This window comes from Canis lupus, chromosome 31 (genome assembly GCF_011100685.1).
Source record: "Canis lupus familiaris isolate Mischka breed German Shepherd chromosome 31, alternate assembly UU_Cfam_GSD_1.0, whole genome shotgun sequence".
Lineage (NCBI taxonomy): Eukaryota > Metazoa > Chordata > Mammalia > Carnivora > Canidae > Canis > Canis lupus.
The window spans coordinates 30,366,303-30,392,130 of NC_049252.1; the positions used below are offsets into that span (position 1 = coordinate 30,366,303).

The following is a 25,828-nucleotide window of genomic DNA, read 5'->3' on the forward strand; positions in this document are numbered from 1 at the left end:
GCTATGTTGATAAGCCATGCTAGGAAGGCTTCCTCTGAATATATTCCTCAGGATAACGGTTCTTTCCTCTAGACCTAGAGGAATGGTTAGTAGGTTGTGTCGTATCCAGTTTATTCCTACCTGAAGAGAGATCTCAGGGGCCTCAGTGTTGGCTGCCCAGAGGAGACGGCCCTCACCCCTTGCTCCTCTCACCATCCACATGGGGATGGTCAGCCCCTCTTAGAGCCTTCCTCAGTGCTCAGCTGTTCACCCTTATTGTGTATCTGGTGTACTGAAGTGGAGTCTTCTCCTACATGGTTGGATCTCTCCCACAATGACCAATAAGAACAACAGTCTCCTTGGGTCCCTTACCCCAGGTACCTTAGAATGTGAACTTATTTACAAATAGGGCCATTGCAGATGTAATTAGTTAAAATAAGATAAGATCATTAGGGGGTGCCTGGGTGGCTCAGTCAGTTAAGCGTCTGCCTTTGGCTCAGGTCATGATCCCAGGGTCCTGGGATGAGTCCTTGCATTAGGCTCTCTGCTCAGCATGGAGCTTGCTTCTTCCTCTCCTCCCTGCTCATGCCCTCTCTCGCTGTCTTTCTCTCTCTCAAATAAATAAGTAAAATCTTTAAAAAATTCTAAAAAATATAAGATCATTAGAATGACTATTATCAAAAAGACAAGGGACAAGTGCTGACAAGGGTGTGGAGAAAAGGGAACCCTCCTGTGATATTGGTGGCAAATTGGTGAAGCCACTGTGGAAAATAGAATGGAGATTTCTCCAAAAATTTTAAAAGGAACTGCTAGATCCTTTAAAAGGATCCAGCAATTTTACTTTTGGGTGTTTGTCCAAAAAAAAAAAAAAAAGAAAAGAAAAGAAAACACTAACTTGAAAAATATCTATACCCCCCCCCCATGTTCACTGAAATGTTATATAAAATAGCCAAGAAATGGAAATATCCTAAATGTCCATCAGTGGATGAGTGGATAAAGAACATGTGATATATATACAAACAATGAAATATTATTTAACTATGAAAATGAATGAAATCTTGCCATTTGCAACATGAATGGACCTTGTGAAATAAGGCGAGGTGAAATAAGTCTAAGAGAAGGAAAACTACCTAAACTCACAGGTACAGAGAACAGATTGGTGGTTGGAGAAATGGGTGAAAGGAGTCAAAAGATACAAATGTGTAGTTATAAAGTAAATAAATCAGAGGCTATAATGGACATCACGGTGACTATAGTTAGTGATACTATATTGCATATTTGAAAGTTACTAAAAGAATAAATCACTTTTTTCTTTTTTTTTTTTCACTTTTTTTTTAAGAGGTAAGGAGGGGCAGAGGGAAAGACAATCTTAATCAGGCTCCATGCCCAGCTCAGAGCCCAATAGGGGGCTCAATCTCAGACCCTGAGATCATGACCTGAGCTGAAATCAAGGGTCTGATGCTTAACTGACTGAGCCACCCAGGTGCCCCTAAAAGAATAAATCTTAAAATTTTTCATCATAAGAGAAAAAAATTTCCAACTTTTTTCTAACTTTACCATACTATGTATTGGAAAAGATGTTAAGTAGACTTACTGCGGTGATCATGTTGCAATACACACAAATATTGAGTCACACTGTGTTGTATACCTGGAATTAATACAATGCAATATGTCAATTATACCTCAATTTTAAAAAATATGGAAGAGCTGCCACCTTTCTGTTCACGTCTTTGCTTAATTTGCTGCTGCTCCTGTTACGGCGTATTGCTGTGTAACAAACCACCTTGAAAATGAAATGACTTAAGATGTATTGTTATTTCTAAAAAAAAAAAAAAAAAAATCATTATGTTGGGCCTGAATCCATTAGGGACTGATAACAAGGAGAAATCTAGTGAATACAGAATAACACGCATACAGACACAAACACAGGGAGGATGCCACGTGAAAATGTGAGTGGAGACCAGGGGGATGCATCTACAAGCCAAGAAATGCCAAAGATCGCCAGCAACCACAGTCTTCGGAGGAAGCCAGCCCTGCCCTCCCCTCAGTGTTGGACTTGTGGCCTCCAGAACTGTGAGACAATATATTTATGCTGGGTAAGCCCCCCAACTATGTGCTCTCTTATTGCAGCCCCAGCTGACTGATACACTTACCATGGCCCCTTGTGGTCCTCTGGGATCAGACCTTGGCTACCTGAGCACTCCTCTCTCCCCAGCCTCATCCTAATACTCCATTCCTAAAGCTCGAGGGATGTTAGACCTGCTGCTTGGCCCCTCATACACTGTGCTGATTCTCGAATCAGCCTCCCCTGCCTGGAATCTTCTCCTCTCCCTCACTCCTCTGGCCCTCCACCTGCAACCTATCCTCCCCATGCTCGTCCTTTCCTGACTTGGAGACTCAGTCCAGAAGTCCAAAGCCACCTCCTCGGGAGAGCTTAGCTGAGTTAGATGCCTTTTTTGAGATGGCCAACAATCCCAAACTAAGACTGAAGAGGTTTCTGTATTTTCAGTGCTAAAAACAAGAAATCCTGGGGCAAATTGGGGTAAGTTAGGCACCCTGCCTCTCAGTGTTCTCATAATTCCCTGCACTTCTTTTTATAATTCTTGTTCCTAAACTTGTATGAGGTTGATTTGATTTATAGCAGGATGATCTGGTCTAATCAGACCCATACTAGACCAGGAGCTCCTCTGGGACAGTGTTTCTTCACACCTGTATCCCCAGCACATAGTAGGTGCTCAGTTAATGTTCTTAAATAAATGAATGGGAAGAAAATGTTCCATCTCTTTAGGGTTACCCTTCTATAAATGCAGCCTCCCATTCGTTTACTTAATATTCATCCCTGGGCGGCCATGCTCCAGTTCATAGCTTTCACATCCTCCACTAAGGAGCCAAAGATTCCAGAGGAATGTGACACTAAAAGTATAGCAAGACTACTTTATTTAACACATCAAAAGTAACTGTGACTGCTGAGTACACTAACAAAGTAGTTTTCTAAGAGTCAAAATTTGAGAATCATCATGTTCCTTGGAAAATGGAAATTTATCTGAACGTTGTGGGTTGTTGTTTTGTTTTTGTTTTTGTTTTTAAATTAAGTATAGCCTTCAGGGGCCCTGAGTGGCTCAGTCGTTAAGCCTCAGACTCATGATTTCGGGTCAGGTCATGATCTCAGGGTCGTGGGATCGAGCCCTGTGTCATTCTCTGCACTCAGCGCAGTTTGCTTGGAATTCTCACTTTCCCTCTTCCTCTGCTCCTCCCTCTGCTCATGTGCTCTCTCTCTCTCCCTCTCTCTCAAAATAAATAAATAAATATATCTTTTAAAAAGTATAGCCTTCATACCAGAAGTTGCTATAAATCCCCATTTTAATCAATAGCATCTGAGTAGAAAAACAATTATTTTTTTAAGATTTCATTTATTTATTCATGAGAGATGCACAGAGGCAGAGATATAGGCAGAGGGAGAAGCAGGCTCCCTGCAGGAAGCCCAATGTGGAACTCGATCCCGGGACTCCGGGAAATCACACCCTGAGCCAAAGGCAGAGGCTCAACCACTGAGCAACCCACGCATCCCAGAAAACAATTAATCTAAAGAATATTTTCCTGAGAAATGATTATATGGCATTGTGGAACATCTCTGTATTAAGTCAATAGTGAACATCTTTGCAATATATCACTGTAGTCCTCCACAAGAATTATTAATATTTATAAGTGTTTTACTATATGAGCAGATAACTTTTTATTATTAGAGACAATTCTGCAAGGAATAATATTATTTCAGCCAACTATTTTTGTATATCCTTATGTATTCCTTTAGATTAAATCCTTAAAAGTGGAATTCTCAAGTCAAATTACACTTTGAAATTATTTTGATTTAAATATTCCATATATTTTTCTAGACCTTGAAGACAAGAAAACTATTTGCTGACATAATGGCCCTCTTGTACAGACGTGTATGGATCCATTTGACTCTTTTCTACTTTTCGTAGTTCAGTGTGAAAGATGATTTCATTGTACATCAAAAATCTTTTTGTTGACAAAATGCTTAACTTTACCTAAAAGAGGATTGTGATGAAGATGTTGCATCTTAAGTTAAGTACAAAAATTCTTTCTCTATTTACATGGTTTAGCAGAAAAATAGTTTGAAAGTGCAGGGTGGAGGCAAGTTGAATGAGTTCGAAGTCCCAACAGCGTTTTAGCTGTCTCACTGAAAAGACATTCCAAAATCTTGCAGCATAAGAAATACTTTGAACGTCGGCCTTAAACTTAATCCCATAGGAGGGAAGCTTGGCAAGCAAGTCAACATCTTTCTTGTAACCCTAAGAAGTTCACAGATTCCAGTAAGCTTCCATGCATTTTGCAATCCAGATTCTACCCCATGAATCTTTCTTCCTTTCGAGTTTGTGAAATTCTCTAATTTTCCTAAAACATCATACAAATCCTCTCTCTGTTGTATATCTCTCAATCATGAAAGTGCCATTTGGATTTATAGTCTTCAAAATCGATAAAACCTCCCCTCCCCAAGTAAAAGGGAGAAGGATCTGGAATCACTTTATGAAATGTACCTAATAATAATATGACAACAACATGCCACGTTATCATAGCTCAAACTACGCCTGAGACAGCCTGGTCAGTACTTGGCTATCTTTGAAACAAAATCACATTCTTCAGGAAGTGGTATTGGTAACTCAATAAGCAGCAGCTGTTCCTGGGTCTTTGAAAAAAAATGTTTCATCATTTGACCAGTGTTCAGTATCCAGTGTTATGCCCCATTATAACTGAAGGCCAAAGTGGAAAAGTCTAGTTTTTATAATGATTGGAAAACCTCTGGGCAAATAAATAACATGAAAAAAAAATTTCTTTCTCTTAATCTGAGTATTCTATCTCAATTTAGATGTACTCTGTTCACATCAATTTCTCTGTAATGTTAATTTGCACTTATTACCCAGAAATTCCATACACATAAAATGATTGCTCCTTTCCTTCCAATCTTAATAATGAGTGCTCCATCCCTGCGCCATTTTAAAAGCTTTCTAAAGACCCTTTTAAAATGAAAGGTGATATCACTGAATGTAATGTTTATTTACAAGATATTATGATCCCAGGCTTCCAGAATGCTCAGTATAAATAACAACCCAGCAGCATGCACTGCATTTAATAGAAATTTGATCCCATCAATTTTACATGATCCTACCAAGGAAAGCGTTGAATGCTAATGATGCTAATGAGAATTTGATGTTGACAGAAGATTCATTTATAAATAAAAATGGCCAGAAAGATTATTAAATCAGATGATGGTTTGTCAATACCCATCTAACATTAGGTCTCACTATCAAGATGACCAACCACACTTTCAATAACAATAATAAATAACAATTATGATTCCTATGTTGTACTTATGTAGCACTTTTCATCAGTGGACCTAAAAAGATAGGTATTAAATTATCTTCAGGCTCCTTGACAGCCTGGACGTGAAGTATCTACTTCCAGCAGGAATCTAAATCAACATCTTGTTCATTATTGTACTGAAATGCCTTTGGTCATGCTTGTCCAACATCTGCAGATGTCATACTGTGTACACCCAGATGACCTGGACAAGAGGTCTTCTGGAAAGGAGGGAGGGTGGTGCAGTCTAGACCATGCTTCTCATTTGATTCTTTCTAATGCCTTGGTTCTCCCAAAGTGTCTATGGAACAGAGAGGTTCAGGGCTTGTACAATCCAAGCATGTTTCCTGAAATTTATGCAGTTTATTCCTTAATCAAAATCACTAGAGTTTTCTACCCATCTTTAAGGAAATGGGCAGAACAGCAAATTCTTAAAAAAAAATCTAACTTTGGCAGTAGACATACAAATGGAATGACAATTCATAAATGATTGTATATTCTTATTGATTTTGACAGATGATGACAGTCACAGACCCTATTGTTGAAATTTTGAGTCAGATGCCTCTGCCATTTACATGCCTGCTCCACCGGCATCTGATACCAGTGCCCCCTACACCAAGGATTGAAATGTTGAGTAATAGGTGAGGAAACTCACCCAGAGGGCTGCCCAGGTCTGATTTTCTTCATTCTCCCTTAAGAGACACAGACTACCTTGAACAGGCCTGTAAGACTACTAGTTATTATGGTAGGAATGAAAATGAGATGTATGAGAAATGACTGGGGGAAAAAAAGACAAAAGAAGGAAAAGGGGGCTCAAAGAAAACATGACAAGTGCTTCCAGTATGTAGAGGGCTACATGCAGAAAAGGGTACCATCCTAAAGAGGAAGAGCCACCGGGATGACGACATCAGCTTGGACCCATTTCAGTTCCGAGTGACCAAGCAAAAGGTCTGATAGCCAATGGAGCTGCCTGGATGGGAGTAAGAAGGGAGAGAAGCTACGGATGTCATGACTCCATATTCATTAATTCCATAAATTTTTGCTAGGCACTGACTCTACAATGGGCACTATGCAAGATGTGCCAGACGCAATGTGGAGAAACGATAGGCAAGGCATCTGCCATCTTGGATCTGGTGGAGGTGGCAGACAGGATTCTGATCAGCACACTCATGAATGGGGAACCACAGCTCCAGCAAGTCCTGTGGAGGGACAGTGTATGGACTGGACTGTGAGACTGACCTAATCTGGAGTCCAGAGAATCTTTCTTCCCTGAGCAAGAAACACTTGAGAAGACATCAGAGTAGGATGAGAAGTAAGCCAAGTGAAGAGACTAGGATGGAAAGGATCCCAGAGAATGACTAGTCAGAGCAAGAGAATGGAAGAATCAGGAAACAAAGTAAAGGCAGAATAGGAAAGTCTATTGGGTCATGTTCAGGAATTTGGACTTTATCTTAGGATCCATGGGAAATTAGAAGTGGACTGGTTTTGAGATGGACAAATGGTGATGTGGTCACATCTGAACTAGAAAGAGTCACTTGGGCTCTCGAAGGGAGAGTGGATTGCATGAGACCAGAATGTATCCAAGGAGAAAGAAAGGAGGCTGCCCAAATAGGACATCAGCTAGTGGACTCCTGCCCGATCCAGATTTTTAATGTTTTATGACCTCTGTATTTGGAGTTCGCGAACTTTGTTTCATTTATGTACTCAATTTAGTCAATATTCAATATGCTAAATGAGATTTTGGAAATAGAGATCAGATTTTATGTTGTTTTTATCAATCCTCCAACCTTCAATCACTGCTGTCACTGCCAATGAGATTTCCTTTTGACTTTTAGGAACATTATTCTGTATTCTAAGCTAGGTGAGGGTAATATAAGTGAACTCTGCAACAAATTGCCTACTCAATTATCAAAATAATCATCAGGAAAGACAGTATTTATTTATTCCTTTATTTATTTATACCAATGATTATCTTTAAAGAGCTGAATGCCAGATTTCACAAAATACAAAAAAAAAAAAAAAAGAAAGAAAGAAAAGAAAAGAAAAAAAAAAAACTACCCTAAAAATGAACCATTTGGAAAACCTGTAATGCTTCTGAGGAATTTAAAATTTGTTGCCTCCACATTTACACCATTTCTCATGATGCCACGTACCTAATATGTGAATGAAGCTAGACTGCAGTAGCTTTCCCGTAGTCAGATTAAAAATAAATGCATTTATAAAGGATTTATGGACAGAGTTTGGAGAAGGAAATCAGTCTCCAGAATTCAAAGATATTCTTTCTAAGTGTCCAGAAAACACTGTCAATAATTTTCCGGGGACTGATTGTTAAATTGGTGTGAGCTAATTTTACTATTTATTGGTAGTGACATTTTTTTTTCCTGCAGAAGATATATGTACATAAAGCTATTAGTATTTATTCTTTTTTTTTTTTTACAGTGGTTTATTTTGTGGTTTAACTCCCTCACTTACAACAAGCTAAACAATCTAAAGAGGGCTTTTTGTTTTCTATATGCACATGTGTTGATATGGACATTAAGCCTTTGGTGGGGTGGAGGGTGGGAGAAGAGAGTCAGAAACGTTAAAGGAATGAGATGAATCTCACAATCAGGAACAAGTGATAGATACTTTTAAAGAAAGACATGGTAAAACCAAACAATAAAATTCTACTCTCCTATTTTTACGGGAGCTTCCCCATGGTTTGAGTCTAGTTTGACATTTGACATTCTGACAGTCAAAAACAAAAACAAAACCAAAAAGCCAACAACAACAAAACCACATGCACACACCACTGGGATTATTCTGTTAGGAGTTAGAGCTGTCAGTTGTGCAATACGGATCGAGTCCTGAAGACCAGAGACACACAGCGCTTGGGCAAGGTTCCCACCTCCCATCCACACTGTGGGAACAGGCATCAACAAAAGCTGGGAGACTCTCCAATTGCAGGGAGAATCCTTGAAGTGAGGACACCCTCTTCCTTTGAGATCTGCTAATTATGCACTTAACATTCATTCACTCATTCATTCATCATTCAGTCAACAAATATATCTGTGCCAGCCACTGCTTGAGTAATTCCACCAAATTTCTGCGTGGAGAATGAAGCAAATGGCATTGTGCCCACGTCACGGCTACGGAGGGGACAGCGAAAGGCTGAGACACCTGTCTCATGAAGAAGCAACAAAGTCAAAACTAAGGGCAGGTTCCCAGATTTCTTTACCAACTTTTGTTTGGTTGGTTTTAGAGCAGTGGTTCTCCATCAGGGATGATTTTGGCCCCCGGAGATCAGTGGGCAATGTCTGGAGACATTTTCTGATTGCAATGACGAGGAGAAATGACTGCATCCAGCGGCGACCAGGGACTCTGCTCAGCGTCATCCAAAGCACTGGGCAGCCTACAGCAAGAATAATCAGGACCAAAATGTCAGTAGTGCTGTCGTTTAGCATTCCTTGGTTCACAGGGGTGCTTGGAAATATCACCTGATGACCCAGAATTTATTTTTGCCTCTCTGGATTACAGGAAAAATTAATACAAACAAAAGGTAGTTTCTTCTAAACCAAAGTTGTTTCTCTCATAAATGAGTCTAAATCCAACTTCTTTTTTTTTTTTTTTTGAAAAAAAGAAGTGCTTACTTTGTAGACAGTTTTTTTTTTTTTTTTTTTTTTTTAATTCCACAGTGTGGCTACCCACTGTCACCACAAGCAGTAGCACTTCTATCTGTCAGGGATGGCCCTTGGGTTTACAATTACAGAATGTACAGAACAGAAGGCTTTTCTCACTGTCCTGTTAGTACACTCCATTCACTTGTGGTTTCCCAAGTGAGACTGTATCCCTCCTGCCGTAGAAGTCACGCATTTAATGAAGTGCATAAATAGTATATTATTATTAAGAATCTGGTAGCTCAAGGATGCTGCATTTGGAGTAAAATCAACATCCTCCTATTCAAGTAACCTCTTTCCCTTACTCAAGGAGATGTTTGTATGAAGAGCCAGCTGAAAATCGCAGTCACTGCATTGAAGATTTTAAAAGGTACAAGGAGGGACACCTCGGTGGCTCAATGGTTGGGTGTCTACCTTTGGCTCACAGCGTGATCCCAGGGTCCTGGGATCGAGTCCCCCATCGGGTCCCTACAGGGAGCCTGCTTCTCCCTCTGCCTATGTCTCTTCCTTTCTCTGTGTCTCTCATGAATAAATAAAATCTTTTAAAGAAGTATGGGGGAAATTCGTATTTACACTGCATCCTTAATTTCCAAATATTTGTATCCTAATACCCATGGGAGGTAAGTTGGGGCAAGACTTCACATCACTATTTACTAAACTGCACAGGACAAGGCAAGTGGCTTAATCTACAGATTTCTGGGCTGGGACAATATTGACTCTGTTATTTACCCCTCACTGTCAAAGGCACATTTACATCATTAGGTCATGATTGTAAGCAGCTCCCCAAGATGGATACTTACAGGTGCTATTGTTACATGATTTTAAAACTAAGTCAAATACATCCTTTTGCTCTTCAAATCTCTTTCATCATTTAAGTAAATGTCCCACTGAGGCATTGTATAAGCCTACTAAAAAATCCCATCCAAAAACAATTGTCTTATCAACCATCATGACATCACAAAATAATGTAAACAAGAATAACTTAATTTCTTTCAAATCATTCAGACTCATTTTCTCTAAATAACAGAATGGAAAAGCTTGGTCTTCAAGAACCACATAAACTTCCTTCAGGCTTTACACCAACACACTGGACTCTATTCTCTCTAGTGTCTGATTGGGTCTGGCAAATGTATTTATTTGGGGCAAAGAATGAGTGTGTTTGAATTTTTTTTGAGTGTGTTTGAATTTTTAAACATAGAGAATATGGTTCTCCCACAGAAGTGTGGATAGATGTATCTTTCCTTCCCAAAGCTAGACAGTTATATGCAATGTGCTCAAATATTCCCAGGTGCTTCAAGTACGGCGATATTATTTTATGAAACTTACAGAGGTATGTAGGGATGAGCAAGACTTTCTAAAAAAGTATGTGTGACAACGCAAGAGTGATAAAAAGTACAGCAGAAGCCACTTTGTTTGCACTGAAACAGCTCATATTTCAGTACTGTCTGTTACTCCATCATGTCTAGGTGGAATGGAACCTGGACCACATCAGAGAACATGCAAGGCGATGTGTAGCCCAGGGATCCTGGAAGCAGGGAGTGCTAGCACCTACTGGAAAGCCCAAGGAAGGGTCTGGCTATACGTCCTTTATGACTAAAGAGCTGCTTTAGACCCTAGAAAGAAAGTAATGTGATGGGAGCATGGAAATAATATTGATATGACATACAATTCCTTCAGCATGCATTGAGTACCTGCAAGCATTTGTAGAGCACCCAGTGTATACTAGCCCATACTAATCTTAGCAGATGGCATCTTTCCACATAGTAAGGATGCAGAGGTGAAAATGCACAGCCCTCTCCCAGGGGCTCACAGCTCACCAGGGAGACTGAGGGGTCAATAAATAAATCCACCACCATGGGAGCCACAGCAGTGGCCTGTGCACAAAGGTAGCTGCACAGCTGGGCAGCTACAAGCTCTACACAAGCAGAGTGATGTCCAATGTTCTCAGGGATGATAAAGAGCCCAGCATTTGGACAGGGAGGATGGCTTAGAGAGAGCAGAAAAAGGCACCTGAGCCAATTTCATTCTCAACGATTTATGAAGGATTCTCCAGGAAGAACTCTGTTCTGTAAGAAACAAATGAAGGGCTGTGCTGTCTGCAGGGAACCTTCCATGTCTTTCTTCAGAAGGCGTATATGTTTTTAATTCCTTGAGATTAACAGCATGTGAAATGTACACAAACTGCCTTTACTTTCAATGTATTGCCTTTAATCTTCTAGCACTCTACTAGATTTGGTTACAAATCCTGCAAAATAGGGAAGGAATCTCCTAAAAATGACAAACAATGATCCATGTGGATACATGGCCAAATGGTACGCAGAAGGGCAAGATAAAATTCAGTTAATAAGCACAGACATTGGAAAATAGCTCAATCTCACTAGAAATTTGAAATATATACTTAAAATGTAGTAACTTTCTGTTGATTTTATTACCATAGACTTGATGTCTTAACCTGGAAAGACCCTGGTGAGCCTATATGCTCACAATTGGACTATATGTCTCTCGATCCTCCATCTCCAAAGAAGGAGGGGGAACAGACTTCTACGCACAAAGATGTTCACTTCAGCATGATTTATAATAATAAAAATTATGGCTGCACGTTGAATTTCCAAAATTCATGGGAGAGTTAAGCCATGCTTCATTCTTAAGCTAGGTGACATATAACATTTGTAATTAATAATAAAATTTATAATTATGGAACCTCTGGCCACAAAGAAACACTTTCAATACAATGATTACTAAAAAGGGTTAGAAAATGTATGTTATGATTTTTAACCACATAAAATATTTATGTATATAAAGAAAAATCCAGGGGGGTCTGGGTGGTTCAGTTGGTTCAGTATCTGCCTTCAGCTCAGATCATGATTTGTGGGCCCTGGGGTTGAGCCTTGAATCAGGGCTTCTTGCTCACTGGGGAGTCTGTTTCTGCCTCTCCCTCTGCCCTCCCTCTTTTATAATCTCTCTTTCTTTCACTTTCTAGATGAAAAAAAAAATCTTAAAAAAAAAGAAGAATCAGAAGGGAGTACATAAAAAATAACAGCTAGTATAATGTAATGGTTTTTGGTTATCTTGAGTCCTTGTGTTTTCTGTTAATTTTTTAGCAACACTTGTACACTGGTAGAATTTGGATCATTCCATAAACCTCACGGTCATGAGATGACATATACACACCACTTTAAAAAAAATCTTGGATAATTGTGGGACCACATATTAAGTTGAAAAATATACAAACATATGAAAATTTTAAAATTCTCATTTTAGCGGGGAGAGGGCAGATTCGTCCCAAATTCTGCCAACTAGATTTGTGAGTTGTCATTTCAATGACTCCTATCACTTATTAGTTTGGGCACAATGGGAGAACATGGGCATCTAAATTATCCGTTTATCTCATAACTGGAATTAAAAGCTCTTTGTTAGGGGGCTCAAAATGTCAAGAGACAGAGTCATGCTGCGGATTGATTCTGTAGATTAGAACATTTCCACCAAAGCATTTGGCCTGTGAGATGTCTAAGTAGATTAATTGAAGTAGAAATGCATTATTTATTATTTCACACTTAGTGAGAGCAATCAGTGAGCTAGGTTTAATAATGATTTCTTTTAGATACTCACCGATGATTAAGAATTAGGTAAACATAACCAAATCATTATTTGGAAGGTTTATCAAGTTTCAAAATCAGAAGTTTTTTTTTTTTTTTGAAGAGGCAGCTAGCATCACAATAGTTCCTTTGGACACTAGAAAATGTGAAGTCTGTGTTCCAAATGGAGGTTCTAAGGATCAGGCCTGTTTAGACAAGGAATGGGAGAGGGTTCTACAATGTCAAGTGAAGGCTTTTCTAGTCAATTGAGGCTTCTGATCCTAGATAAATCTAAGGAACAGATGACCATAACACATTAACTCACCTCAGAACTCCTGATGCTGGTGATTAGCGACTGCTAATTATTATAGAACTAGAGGAAGGCTTCCCCTCCTGTTATAGATGCCCAGGTTGCTGGGAAAACTAAATTCTACAAAATTGGATCCATATCCATGTAAGGGAAAACTGATCTGTCTGGGCAGTATTGCCACTTCCTGGGTACCTCCTCGTCTCTAGGCCTTTGCCTGCCCCCACACCCCTGTGAGTTGTGTCATATTTCTGACATCACTTTATTCAGTATAGACTAACCTAAGAGCCTTTTCTTTTCAGAGGGGGCAACCTTTGACTGAGGAACCACTAATCTGTGGCTTCTCGCTTTTAGAGATTGGGTAGGAGATGCACATGATGAATTTCATCTCTGTAGAGGACCTTATCATGGGCTCACTTCACAGGGAAGTCCAACACTTCCAGTTTTGTGATTTGGAGCAAAGTACTTAGCCTTTCTGGGGTTCACTTTCTTTACTGTAGATGGCATCTCTAATGGAGAGGTATTACTGGCATCTCCAGGGCTTGCTTGTACTTAATCAGCGCCCAATATATGGTGAACCCTCCATACCTCTTCTCCTTTTAAAAGTTTTATTGTGGTAAGATCACTTAACATGAGATCTACCCTCTTAACAAAGTTTCAGTGCACAATAGTTGTTACGTTGGGACTGTGCTGTACTGGGATCTCCAGAGCTTATTCACCTTGCATAAATGAAATTTTATACCATTTGAACAACTCCCATTTCCCCTCCCCCCCAAACCTTAGCAACCACCATTCTACTCTCCGCTTTTATGAGTTTCGGTATTCTAGATGCCTCATATAAATGGAATCATGTAATATCTGTTCTTCTGTGACTGGCTCATTTTGTTTAGCATAATGTCCCCAAGGTTCATCCATGTTGTTGCATGTGACAAGATTTCCTTCATTTTTAAGGCTGGATAATATTCTACTGCAAGTTAACCACTTTTTTTAATCCATTCATCCACTGATGGATATTTAGTTGTTTCCACATCTTGGCTACTGTGAATAATGCTGAACTGGACATAGAAGTACAGATGTCACTTAAATGCTTTGATTTCAGTTTTTTTGGATAAATACACAGAAGTGGGATTGTTGAGTCATATAGTTGTTCTATCTTTATTTTTTCTCTTTACCCTACCATGGGCTTCTCCAACACTTGCTTCTAACTACAAATTTCTTTACACATGGTGTAGATTTCAGCCCCCACCAACCCATTTCAATGCCACTCAGTTTCTGTATTTTTCCAACAACTTCTTTTCCGTGAATAAATATATTTTTTCTTCACTCATGGATGGAGTTAGAATTACTACGAAACTGCCAGCAGTGACTTCAATGTGAAAGATGACAGCTGAACCCTGAAAGGTTAACACCAAACTTCAGAGTGGTCGTAAAAGGAAAGTTATTTAAGAGACCGCATTTTATGAACCACAAATTTCCCAACAGAATCCCAGAACGACAAGGAGGTCAAGTTTGGGATTCCCATGCTTTTAGTGTTTATTTATTTTATTGTTTTGGTTTATCATTATTGAATAATAAATAGAATTGAATAGTAACCATGTTCATTTTATATAGATTTCAATTTTTAATTTTATCAGAAATAAGATTTTTTTTAAATAAAAGCACAAGGTTTAGCACAATGCAACAAACTTACCTAAGTAATCCCACTGAAGGTCAGAAGGAATATTTACTTATGATTGTGATCAGTGGCTTAAACTGTAGTTGAGCTCCAAAAATATTAAATTTAAAGTATAATTCTATCATGTTGGATAGTTTGGCTCATGTGAAATTCACTCATTAATTCCTTAAAGGCCTTCTTGTGATTCTGTTTAATATGTCCTTAAAAGGGTCTCCCGCTCTGCAATGCACATCTATTATTCCTACTTTTTGATATTTTAAAAATGAATTAAACATTGATCTTGGCATTATTTACAAATGAGACGAAGCTCAGACATACAGCTCTAGAAATAGGAAACATGCAAACATTTCTGCAGAGCAAACAGTTCTGCAGAGCAAACAAAGACATGTTTGTCTTGTACATGGAACTGAAAAAGCAGCATCCCAGTTCTGGCACCTGGTCCCTTGCCCTCACCAGCCTGTTGTGTCACCTTAGCTAACAGTCCAACGCTCTGTTCCTCCTCTGAGATGCAGTGAGCAGCCCAAATGATCTCTGAGCTTCCTCTGTGTCTTTCTCATGGCCCTGGTGTCTCCTGTGATGTAAGGTGCTGCAATCATTACTACTCTGACAACTGATGCTTATAAGACACATATACAATCTTTGACAAAGAATTTCTCATTTTTATCCCACACAAAACCACTGAGTGAGGTTTGTAAATAAAGTGTTCATAAAGTATTTTGTGGTAGGCTGGTCCTGCCTTGCAGGGTGAAAACATTTGAGAGGTGTTAAGTGTGAAACACAGGGTCTGCCTAAGGAGCCATGAAAATGAAATTGAGAAGAACCTACACACTAATCATGGAGCTTCCTCTCATCACTGCCCAGTATCATACATATGAAAAGGTGATCAATTTATAGGATTCTTGCTACACATTTTCCCCATAGGCTGCTGGAACTCATGCACTTAGGACTCCAAATGCTGTGCTTTTACTCACATCCACTGAGTACAAATGTGGATGGTCTCTGCTGCCAGGTGGCCAAATATGGCTTTTGGAAGTCTTTCCTGGAAGGAAATGAAGGCAGGGCAGTGCAAGGGCTGGAGGCAGGTAAGTAAAAAGAAACAACAAAAGGCCAGAGCACTGATAGATATATAAGGTGATAACTTTTATTATTCTTTTTAAATTTAAGAAAGCTCTAGAATTTCTTCCAAAAGATCCCAGTTACTTAAAATTAGATTTTTGCTGTTGTTCAAATTGCCTTTTGTCTGCCCGAAGAATAAATGAATGAAAACACAAGAAAATCTTTGGCAGAGGGAAGCAGGGTATGAGCAGTTAAATCTCCATGAAAATTTTTGAAAGTTGCAATTGGTATAATGAAAGTCAGCTTAATTAAAGTGATATTATAGGAGCTGCTTGTCTAATATTAGCAACTGTATTATATGGCAGAGACTGAGTCCTAGGGACTCCTGGAATTTGCTCTGCAAAGAGTCCCTTACACTGTGGACACTGCTACACTGCTTTTTTTTTTTTTTTTTTTTTTTTTTTTTTGATATGTTGCATGTGCTTGGGAGGGAGGGGATGAGAGAGAACAAGAGAGAGTCCATAGATGAAAAGGGATGACATCAAGTTAATTACAATGGGCAAGGAAAAACTCATCATGGAGACATAAGACCAGGGCAACACGTAGCAGACACATCTATTGTCCTCGACCTTGTTTATTGTCCTTTACCGTGACCCTGAGCATAGAATGGAGTCATGCAGTAGACAAGGATCTGGGCTATCTAGGGACACACATTCCCTTACCTCTGTGGGCAGTTACCAGCCCGTCGGCACATAGTAGGACCTCTCCTTCAGGATAGGCATGACTCTTTGACTAGTACTGCAGCCCCTGGTCATTTTCCATAAGACTTTTAGGGCTCACAAAGAAGTGTTGAGAACCTGCTGAATCTTTTTAGTTGGACCCCAGTCTTTTTAAATTTTTTTTTTTTTTTTTTTTTTTTTTATGATAGTCACAGAGAGAGAGAGAGAGAGGCAGAGACACAGGCAGAGGGAGAAGCAGGCTCCATGCACCGGGGGCCTGATGTGGGACTCGATCCCGGGTCTCCAGGATCGCGCCCTGGGCCAAAGGCAGGTGCCAAACCGCTGCGCCACCCAGGGATCCCCGGACCCCAGTCTTTTGATGAAAAGCCAATCCCTGATGATTCTTGTACCCAGAGGAGACCCAGGTGAAGACCACCATCTCACAGTCACTGTATGATCCCATTCCTGCTCACAAAACATCTGGTATCAGGATTAGTTCTTATAATAGGCCTGGTGGTGTGGCAGGCTACATTATGCTGTTCTGGGAGAAACCAAGACCATAAAAGCTATGGGTTAGAAAAGAGAGATCTTTCAGTAATTTAATAAGCCCTGCTTTCATTAACAAAAAAAACTTACAGTTTTGGATTGGATATTTGTTTCTTCAAAGTTTAACATAGGCTACTGGTTTGTTTTTGTAATCGACCAAAATATCCTCAATAAAACATAGAAATGAAATCACAAGCATTCTTAAAGGACTGAAAAATAGAATCTCGCTATAAAGACCCACAGAAGCGTAGAAATGTTTGACTGAAAGCATAACCATTTTTCATGTGCAGAAATCAAGGATGGTTTACCCCCAACAGTTGTCAAGTAACTAGCAAATTGTTTCCTATTCAGTTTAAGAGATATCTCTATTGATTAAACACATATACATGTGGGTTTTTTTTTAATTTAACTGATAATTGTCTTGTACATGATAGGCATGGTTCTATATCTCTTATTCTCCAGATCTTCATAAAACTCTACAATGCAGATTCTATTATTGTCTCACAACTACCCAGAAGGACACTGAGGAGGAGAGGGGGATCACATAACATCCCAAGGCCACATAACTAGTGAGCTGAGATTTCAGCAAGAATTCAAACCCTAGCAGTCTGGCTCAGAACTCACGCTCTGAACCACTAGGCAATGCCGCCTCGAATTCCATCTTCTGTAGAATTTTGGAATCAGATAAGAATTCCCTGCACATGTGAAAAAGTGTGTGATATAATCATTGTTTCTAAAACTGTTTTATAAACATCATCTCAAAAAAAAAAATAAACATCATCTCATTTGGATCTTTGGGCCAACTGAATGAGGCAGAAAAGTCAAGTATTAAGTATTATGACCATCATGTTTGTAGGTGAAGAAATTATGAGTAGGGAGGTGATGTATCACTGGCCCAACATTAATAAATTAGTAAGTACTACAGCCTCTAATCGAAACCAATTCTCTTTCCACTCCACTCGTGCTTAATATGGAAGCTAGAGCGGGACCTAGAAAAATGTGGAGAGAGATTACCTTGCTCTAATTTAAAATCTGGAATGCAGGCATGTCCTGAAGTCTGAGTATGTGGGGACAGAGGCAGGCCTCTGCTTGGTGCATTGGGATCTGGGGAAAGGAAAACCATCCTTCCGACTCTGTTTGGTGGTTGGAGGGGGGCTTGGAGGCTCTGCCAGCATGGGAGGTTTGGGTGTCGATACAGAGGAAATCCCTAATTTGGAAACTGTTATCCCACATACAATAATAAACAAAGAGCTAAGACCATGCTTCTGTCAATTGGAGGACTTTTCCTACCAAAACTCGGTTCTGTTTTTAAGGTGCTTATCATCAGTGAAAAGGATTAGAGTTGAATACACCCAATTTTAGAATGCTGGATATCTCATTTCCCAAAAGTTAGTTTTCTAAGCACCGAGTTTTATTGCTGGGAAATTACTATGGCCTGGTATTAAGTACCGAGATGATGATGGGTTTAGAACTAAAACAAAATTTAGAGAGCTTTGAAGTAGAAAAAGACATTGGTATTTACAATGTATATTTTAGAGAAATGGCAGTAATGAATGACTTTCAGAGGGAAAGTAAAATTAGGCTGTGAAAATAGCTACCTTTGTTTCACTCAAAGTGAGTCACTGTCTGCAGAACTCTCCAGAAAGGGAGTGTGGGCGGCCAGCCCCAGTCGCCGCTGTGATCTTCAGAGATGTCGGAGCAGGCAACATGCCTGCTAATGAGACCTCAGAAGTGTCTGATTATCTCCTCTAATTGCTCTAAATAGTTGGAGAACTGCATGGCCTGGCCTCTCCTTCCCAAAGACGGCCAATTCAAATATGCAAATCTAAAATTATTTGAATACAGCTCTAATTGGAGTCTGGGCTACCCATTATTTGCTGAAGAACAAAACAATCTGACTTTAAAAAAATAAAAAAAAAAAACCTGACCATCAAATCTATCATTTTAAGCTTCAGTGAACTCCCCAAATTACCCACAGGCAGTCCTGACAGGGAGTGCTTTACAAGGAAGTTGATGACCTCTAATTAAGACACAAGGAACTTCTAGTTATGTTAATATTTGAAATTGAAATTGGTTTGACCTATGCTATTCCATAAAATACCACCAAGTAGAGCGCAAATCCGGACACCTTATAGCTGACAAAATGCCCAGGAGCCTGGTAAACATCTTGCAAAGACACACGTGCCACCTACCGCCCCTGAATCTTCACATTATAGAATGGCAAGTCTGAGATGTTACACCTGATGCCATGGTTTTCGGTAGAAGTTTGATCCAGCAAAAGGTATTGGACAGACATCACTAGCTGTGTCCCACCAGGGGTTGAAGGCCACACTGCACACTTTTGTTTGGCTTCTTTCACCTGGAGCAGCCTCTACCTGGCTCTCTCTCCACTTACTCTTTTGAAATAAGTCTCTTTTGAAATAAGTCTCATTTTCTCTCCTCTGCTGTCCTTGTGTCCTGTCCCTTGCCATGCTCGAAGACACTTGTTCCTGACTTCCCCACTAATGACTTAGGCTTTTGTTTTGATTTTGTTTTTCATATCTTTAGCTTCTCGTAACATTCATTTTACCACAACTGTCCAGATAAGGTTTTTACAAGACCCTACCTTCTCTTTTAAGGTCTTTCAACTGTCTCTTTGACCTCTATCCTGTCTTCCTTATCCTCAGAAAATAAAATTCTAAACTTCTCTCGAGCATACTCCGATCTTCTTTCTCTCCTTCTCATCCCTGCCAAATTTCTTGAAAAAGTAGTTGATACCTCCTGCTATTACTCCCTCATCACCCAAAGTGTCCTTGACCTTTACAATCTGTTCTTCAGCCCTACACACTAGAGAGGTTTTCTATGCAAATTAAATGTTAAGCAAATCCTGCTTTAGAATCAGCTACCAAGGGACAGCTGGGTGGCTCAGTGGTTCAGCATCTGGCTTTGGCTCAGGTCATGATCCTGGGGTCCTGGGATCGAGTCCCACATCAGGCTCCCCACAGGGAGATTTTAAATAAAATCTTAAAAAAAAAAAAAAGAATCAGCTACCAAGAATTGGAAACTCAGTTCTAAGGGCTAATGCAATTGAGTCTTTTTAACTCATCTATATAATGTCTCCTTCCTGAAGATCTTAACATTGAATTATAACAAATTCAACGTCTCATACCCATACAGTAATGATTACACGAAGCAAGTACTTAATGCCATCATGGTCCTGTCCCAGTGATCAGTAGTGCTGGATGTTGAGGGATGTTATTGTTGTCATCATGCTAAATGGCTGAATCTAACAAACTTTTTCAATTTTTACCTTCTTTAACTTCTCTGCACCATCTGCTTCAAAACTGCTTAAACCGCTCACATGTTCCCTTTGCTTCTAGTCTCTGGTAAACACTCATCTAATTCTGCTGTTACCTGTGATGGTTTCTCTTCTGTCTTTAGTGCGTCCAATTCTTTGCCCCGCCCAAATAAAGGTGGTCTCAGGAGTCTGCTGTCAGGTGATCCCCACGCCTCCCACACTATTTACCCTGTGATTTTCCCATAAATAGGATTCTCGTTGTCCCCGTCTTGTCTGTGGGTTATTTCCAAATGTGGAGAGCCAGGGCAGTCTGCACCATAAAGTATCCGCTGAACAGATCACAATACACAAGCATATCCCACGAGTGCATAAAATCTAACCTATTAAAAGTGAAACACATCCTTTTCCTTTCATCTTTATAAAGCCTATTCTACTCTCCCTTCTTTCTGTAAAAATCATTACCAATTCCCAGGCCCTAGGCTATGAAACTGAGCGCCATCTCCAACTCCTTCTTATTTACTCCCGAAGTTAATTTCATCTCTCAAGAAGCTGCAGAGTATGGTTATTCTGAATCCAAGCAGATGGTTGGAATAAGAAGAAAGGAAATCTTGGAAGAAAATGTTATTTTAGAGGATGTAATGGCCACAAAAGAATTAAGGAAAACAGAAGTTTCATTTGACACCTACAGTGCTCCAACGACTATAGTAGGTGTTTTCTTTTTTTTCATATATAACAAAAGCAAAGGTATGATTTCAAGAAGGAAGGGAATCTTGCAGAAGTTCTGATGACAAACTGGAATGTCCTTTAAGAGGAAAATAAAATAACAATGTCTATGGGGATGAGAAGGACTGTCCAGGGGGTATTCCAGTGAGCTGGGGCAACTCTAACACCTGGACAGCAGAAGGAAAGAGAGACTCATAACCAGTAGCACCAGCTTGTAATGAAATTATTGGAAATTCTGAAGTCCTGAAGTCTACTAAGTCTTTTAAAAATTCCCAAGGACCAAAAGGAGGGGGAGGATTCTAGGATTGTGTTGCACTGAAAAAGAGATCAGTGTGTGTCACAGACAATGGAAAGAAATTGGAACTATCTCAGTTCCTATGAGGCATCCATCTCTTTTGTTGAGAATCTGGTTTGCCTACAAAGACTCTGTGTGATGATGAAGCTGATGCCTGAGCTAGTGATGGGGATAATTGGCTTTCTTGGAGTTCTCCCGCATGCCATATGCATTCTCATCAACTCCTTACAGCCACTATCCAAATCTGAAAGTTTGGTTTACAGTTGAGGGAAATGGACACCCTACAGGATGCTCATAGCACCCAGCTACAAAATGTCTAAGCCAAGCTTTGTACAACTGTGAGCTCTGAAACCCGCTACATTGGGCCACTTCCCAAGTCTGCTATCCCTGTACCCCCAAATCTGGGACTGGCACATTTGGTAGGCATGGTCACTGAGTTGACAATCTCTAAGGAACTATAGGGAATGGAGGAGTGGAGAATCTGAGATCGATGAAGAATACAAGTCTCAATTAAAAAGGGGAACAAGATCAGTCCTGCAAAATGACCAATTCTAACATGATTCAAGAATCAACTGTTATGTAGATAGTTTGTGAGATCTTGAATGGTGGATAGCAGTAGAAGCAACACAGGTTCTTCAAAAACAGATTAAGTCAGAATTTCTCTCTTTTCATTTCCTCTACCATACTTTGGCAAAGTAGATAATCAGATCACCATAGAAATACAGCCATTTAAGATTGGTGAGGAACTTCAGAACATTTGAGTTGACATGGAACATTCTCACCAAGGTGTTACTTTGCCTTTACTGATCATCCCTGGTGTAGGACACTCAGTGGATCATAATAATGCATCTCATTTAGGAAGGGTTGAAACTATTTTGGAAAACTTGGATGAGTTAGTATTTTCTTACTGAAAAATAAATATTTTCTTATTAAGCTAAAAGCAGCTGTCACAATGGCTTCCACCTGTTAGGGCTGCTTCAAACACTGGAAAGAACTCAGCACAAATCTGACCCTCCTTTCCATGTGAGACTGATTCATATTTGAACCACAATTAGATTCCTTGCTCACACTCCCTAGCTCTGTTTCTTCAATCAGTCTTCCTTGAAGAAGGGTTTTCCTTTACGTCAACATTCCTCAACTTGCTATGTTACCTAAGAAACACTTAGGGACCTTGTTAATATTTTTAAAGACATTTTTAAAATATGAAATTGCCCCATCATTCAGACAAGACTACAGATCATTCTGTCTGCCACTCAACTTTATCAATTCAAATCATGCTATCATATCTGCTTCAAATCTGTTTCCAAAAATCATCACAGACACATCAGATCCCCCCATTTATTGTTCCCAGGTGCCATTTACTTCTCCCCCTCACCATTATGGGTTGAATTATGTCTCCCCAAAATTCATATGTTGAAGTCCTAATCCCCAGCACCTCAGAATGTGAACTTTTTTGGAAATAGGGCCATTGTAGATATAATTAGTTAGGATGAGATCATACAGAATAGGGATTTCCAACCTCCAGAATTAGGAGACAACAAATTTCTGTTGTGTTAGCTGCTCAGTCCAGGATACTTTGTACAAAAGTCCTAACAAACTAATACACTCCCTAAAGATGACCCTTATTATGGAGTAAGTATGTATCACTCATAACATGGAGATTTCTGGGGATTTTCATGGGAGCTCCCGAACAACCAACACTATACTTTCCTCTTTCTTTCCTTGTTGCTTGCTGGCATTGTGGCATTTCTGTGGCTGTCCAAAATCCTCTACCATCAACAGTGGTGTGGCCCAGCCACTCTTCCATTCTGCTTCAAAACCCCCATATGTGCTGTGAAATCTACCCCATCTCCATCTTTATCTTTTTTCAAAGATCTATTTTTTGAGACAAGAAGAGGGAGGGGCAAAGGAGACGCAGACTCCCTGCTGAGTAGGGAGCCCAGCATGGGGCTCAATCCCAGGACCTGAGGTCATGACCTGAGCTGAAGGCACACTCTTAACTGACTGAGCCAGGTAAGGCTCAGGTACCCCTTGAAATTGTTTTTATCATGTATCCTCTGAGTCAAGACTTGAGCAGTAAAATATGAACTTCCAAGTTCACTCACATGACTGCTGGCAAGATATGATTTCTCCTGGGCTCTTGAACTGAAGGCTCAACTTCTTTTAGGTTGCTGGAGATAGGCTACCCTCAGCCCTTTGTCATATTGGCCTCTCCAATGGGCAGCTCATCAGGTGGTGGGTTGCTTCAGAGTGAGCAAGCAAGAAGAACCAGACAAAGAACAAGCAAGACAAGTCATTCTGTTACTATCTAATCTCAGAAGTGACATCCCATCACTTTCACCACATTCTATCTATTAGCAGCAAATTAATGGGTCCAGGATACACTTACAGGGAGGTGATTCCACAAGGATATGAATACCAGGAAGTAAGGATCATTGAAAGCCATTTTAGAAGCTGCCTACTACAGCGTCCTTGGGCTCAATGCCTTTCAGTCTCTCTATACATATGGTTGTGTGACTTGTTTCTTTTTCCCCAGTTTCTCTTGAGTTTGCAGCTTTGGCCCTGACTCAAGAATATCTGCTAAAGTAAGTCCTGATGCTGTACTTCATGTGGAACACAGACAAACTTGAGGTCATCCAAGGGAAAACAACCATTATGGTGAAGAAACTTGACATGACGAAGAGCTGGACTAGAAGCTAGTGAAGAGAAGGTTTGCCATAAAGGGATACTAAAACTATCTTCAAATATTTAAAGAATAATCATGTGGATTTAGTTAGCACTATCCCAAAGGGCAGAACCAGGACCCATGGATGGTAATGATGCAGAAGATTTCTGGCTTACTCTAAGGAAAAACCTTCATGTTGTACAAAGATGGTGACAGATGCATTGAGAAGTAGTGATATGGCCATTAAAGCATCAGACCTTGGCCCACCATTGGCCACTTTTATTCTAGGGAGATTCAGGGGCAAGGCATGGCTGGGCAGTTTGATCTACAAGGTCATTTTTAATGTAGTTCTGTGATCCAATCAATGCCAAGTCAATTCCAAATCAATTTCACTCTCACTATAACTCCAATTTTTATCCTTCTTTCTACCACCAACAAGATCAAACCAATATTCCTAGCTGTCTGAGATGTTACAAAGGTCTCCTACAAATCTTCCACATGTAAATCGATAATATTAAGTTTCTAGGGGCATGTTCTACTCACGATATTCCCTTTTAGTCAACATTTCTTGATGGTCCTCATCATCTTTGGAATAAAACTCAAACCTCATAACTATACAAAATCAAGTTCCAACCTCCATCTTTTAGCCTCTCCCTACTCTTCTCTATATGCCTATCACAATGTCTCAGTTGAAGGTTACTATAACAAATTACATATGCTAGGTGGCTTAGACAACAAGTATGTATTTCTTACAGTTCCAGAAGCTGAGAAGTCTGAGATCAAGGTGCAAGCAGACTCAGTGTCTGGTGAAAGCCCACCTTCTGGTTTGCAGAAAGCCATCTTCTCATGGTATCCTCCTGTGGCAGAGAGTAAGAAGGATAAACCCTCTGATGTCTCTTCCTGTAAAGGCACTAATCCTGTTCATGAAGGCTCTACCCTCATGACCTAACTACCTCCTCAACCTTCTAAAACCATCACATTAGGGGTTACGATTTCAAGAAATGAATTTTGAGAGGATACAAACATTCAGTCCACAGCACGTGAGATTACACTAGATACCTCATCACCACCAAGTCTCTCCTCTGGGCAAAGAATACAAAGATAAAGTGAGATCCTGGCTCTGCCACTAAGGGTGGCATTTATGGAGGGATGGGGGGATGGGAGGGAGATAAGATACAAACATAGAAAACTAAAGCACAAAGTTTTAGTGTCCTGAATGTTGAAAAGATCAGAGTGACTCCTATCTCAGGAAATGAAGAAACAATTTCTTGAAGAATTTCTAGCATTTGAACAAGTGAAGATAAAGAGCCAGGATTCTATCACAGATTTTGGCTAGGAAAAAAACAAATATTTCCTCTAATAATTCTGAAGGAAAGAAGGAAAACATGAGTTCTTCGAGTCATAAGTCTTAATAAGACCTCTCAGTGTTGACAGACCTTAACCATTTCTATTCTTGAGTATTCCAATAAATGAAATATTAAAGCATGGCCTCTGTATTATGGTGTATTTCTAAATTTTATGTTAAGCTAATTAGTGTTTTTAATATATACATACAGATATAATATCTCATCAATTAAAGATATTGCCAAAGTCCCAAGGTTGAGCCACTTAATGAATGTGAAGTTAATGAAAAATGTCCCTCCTCTTCCCTACCACAGACCAGGAGTATGAACCACTGAGAGGACCTGAGAATAGATATTGAGGGACATTGCTTCTAGAAAGATCTCAGATATCCTGGAGTACTATGGTATATTTTAGTAATCTGAGCTTGTACTAACATCAGAAAAGATGATGCCTTGCTATAGTAGAAAGAGTACTGTACATGGTGTTCCAGCAGGAGATCACTAGTGATATGACTAGCCAAACAACAGATGACTTGGGGCTTCAGATCCATTTTTGTGCGTGTGTGTGTGTTGAAGGGATTGGCCGAGATGTCCTTTAAGATTTCTTAAATTTAAACATTCAAAGTTGTGTCA

The 25,828-nt window shown here is 39.8% G+C and overlaps 1 long non-coding RNA gene across 1 annotated transcript; it reads right to left on the reverse strand.

Moving 5' to 3' along the window:
* Positions 1–8,554: 8,554 nt before the first annotated feature.
* On the reverse strand, positions 8,555–24,712 carry LOC111093517. The gene is made up of 3 exons (XR_005382005.1): positions 24,606–24,712; positions 23,293–23,430; positions 8,555–8,749 (listed from the first exon to the last, which is right to left on the reverse strand). It is a non-coding gene; the product is annotated as an uncharacterized LOC111093517 (long non-coding RNA).
* Between the last annotated feature and the right edge of the window lie 1,116 nt (positions 24,713–25,828).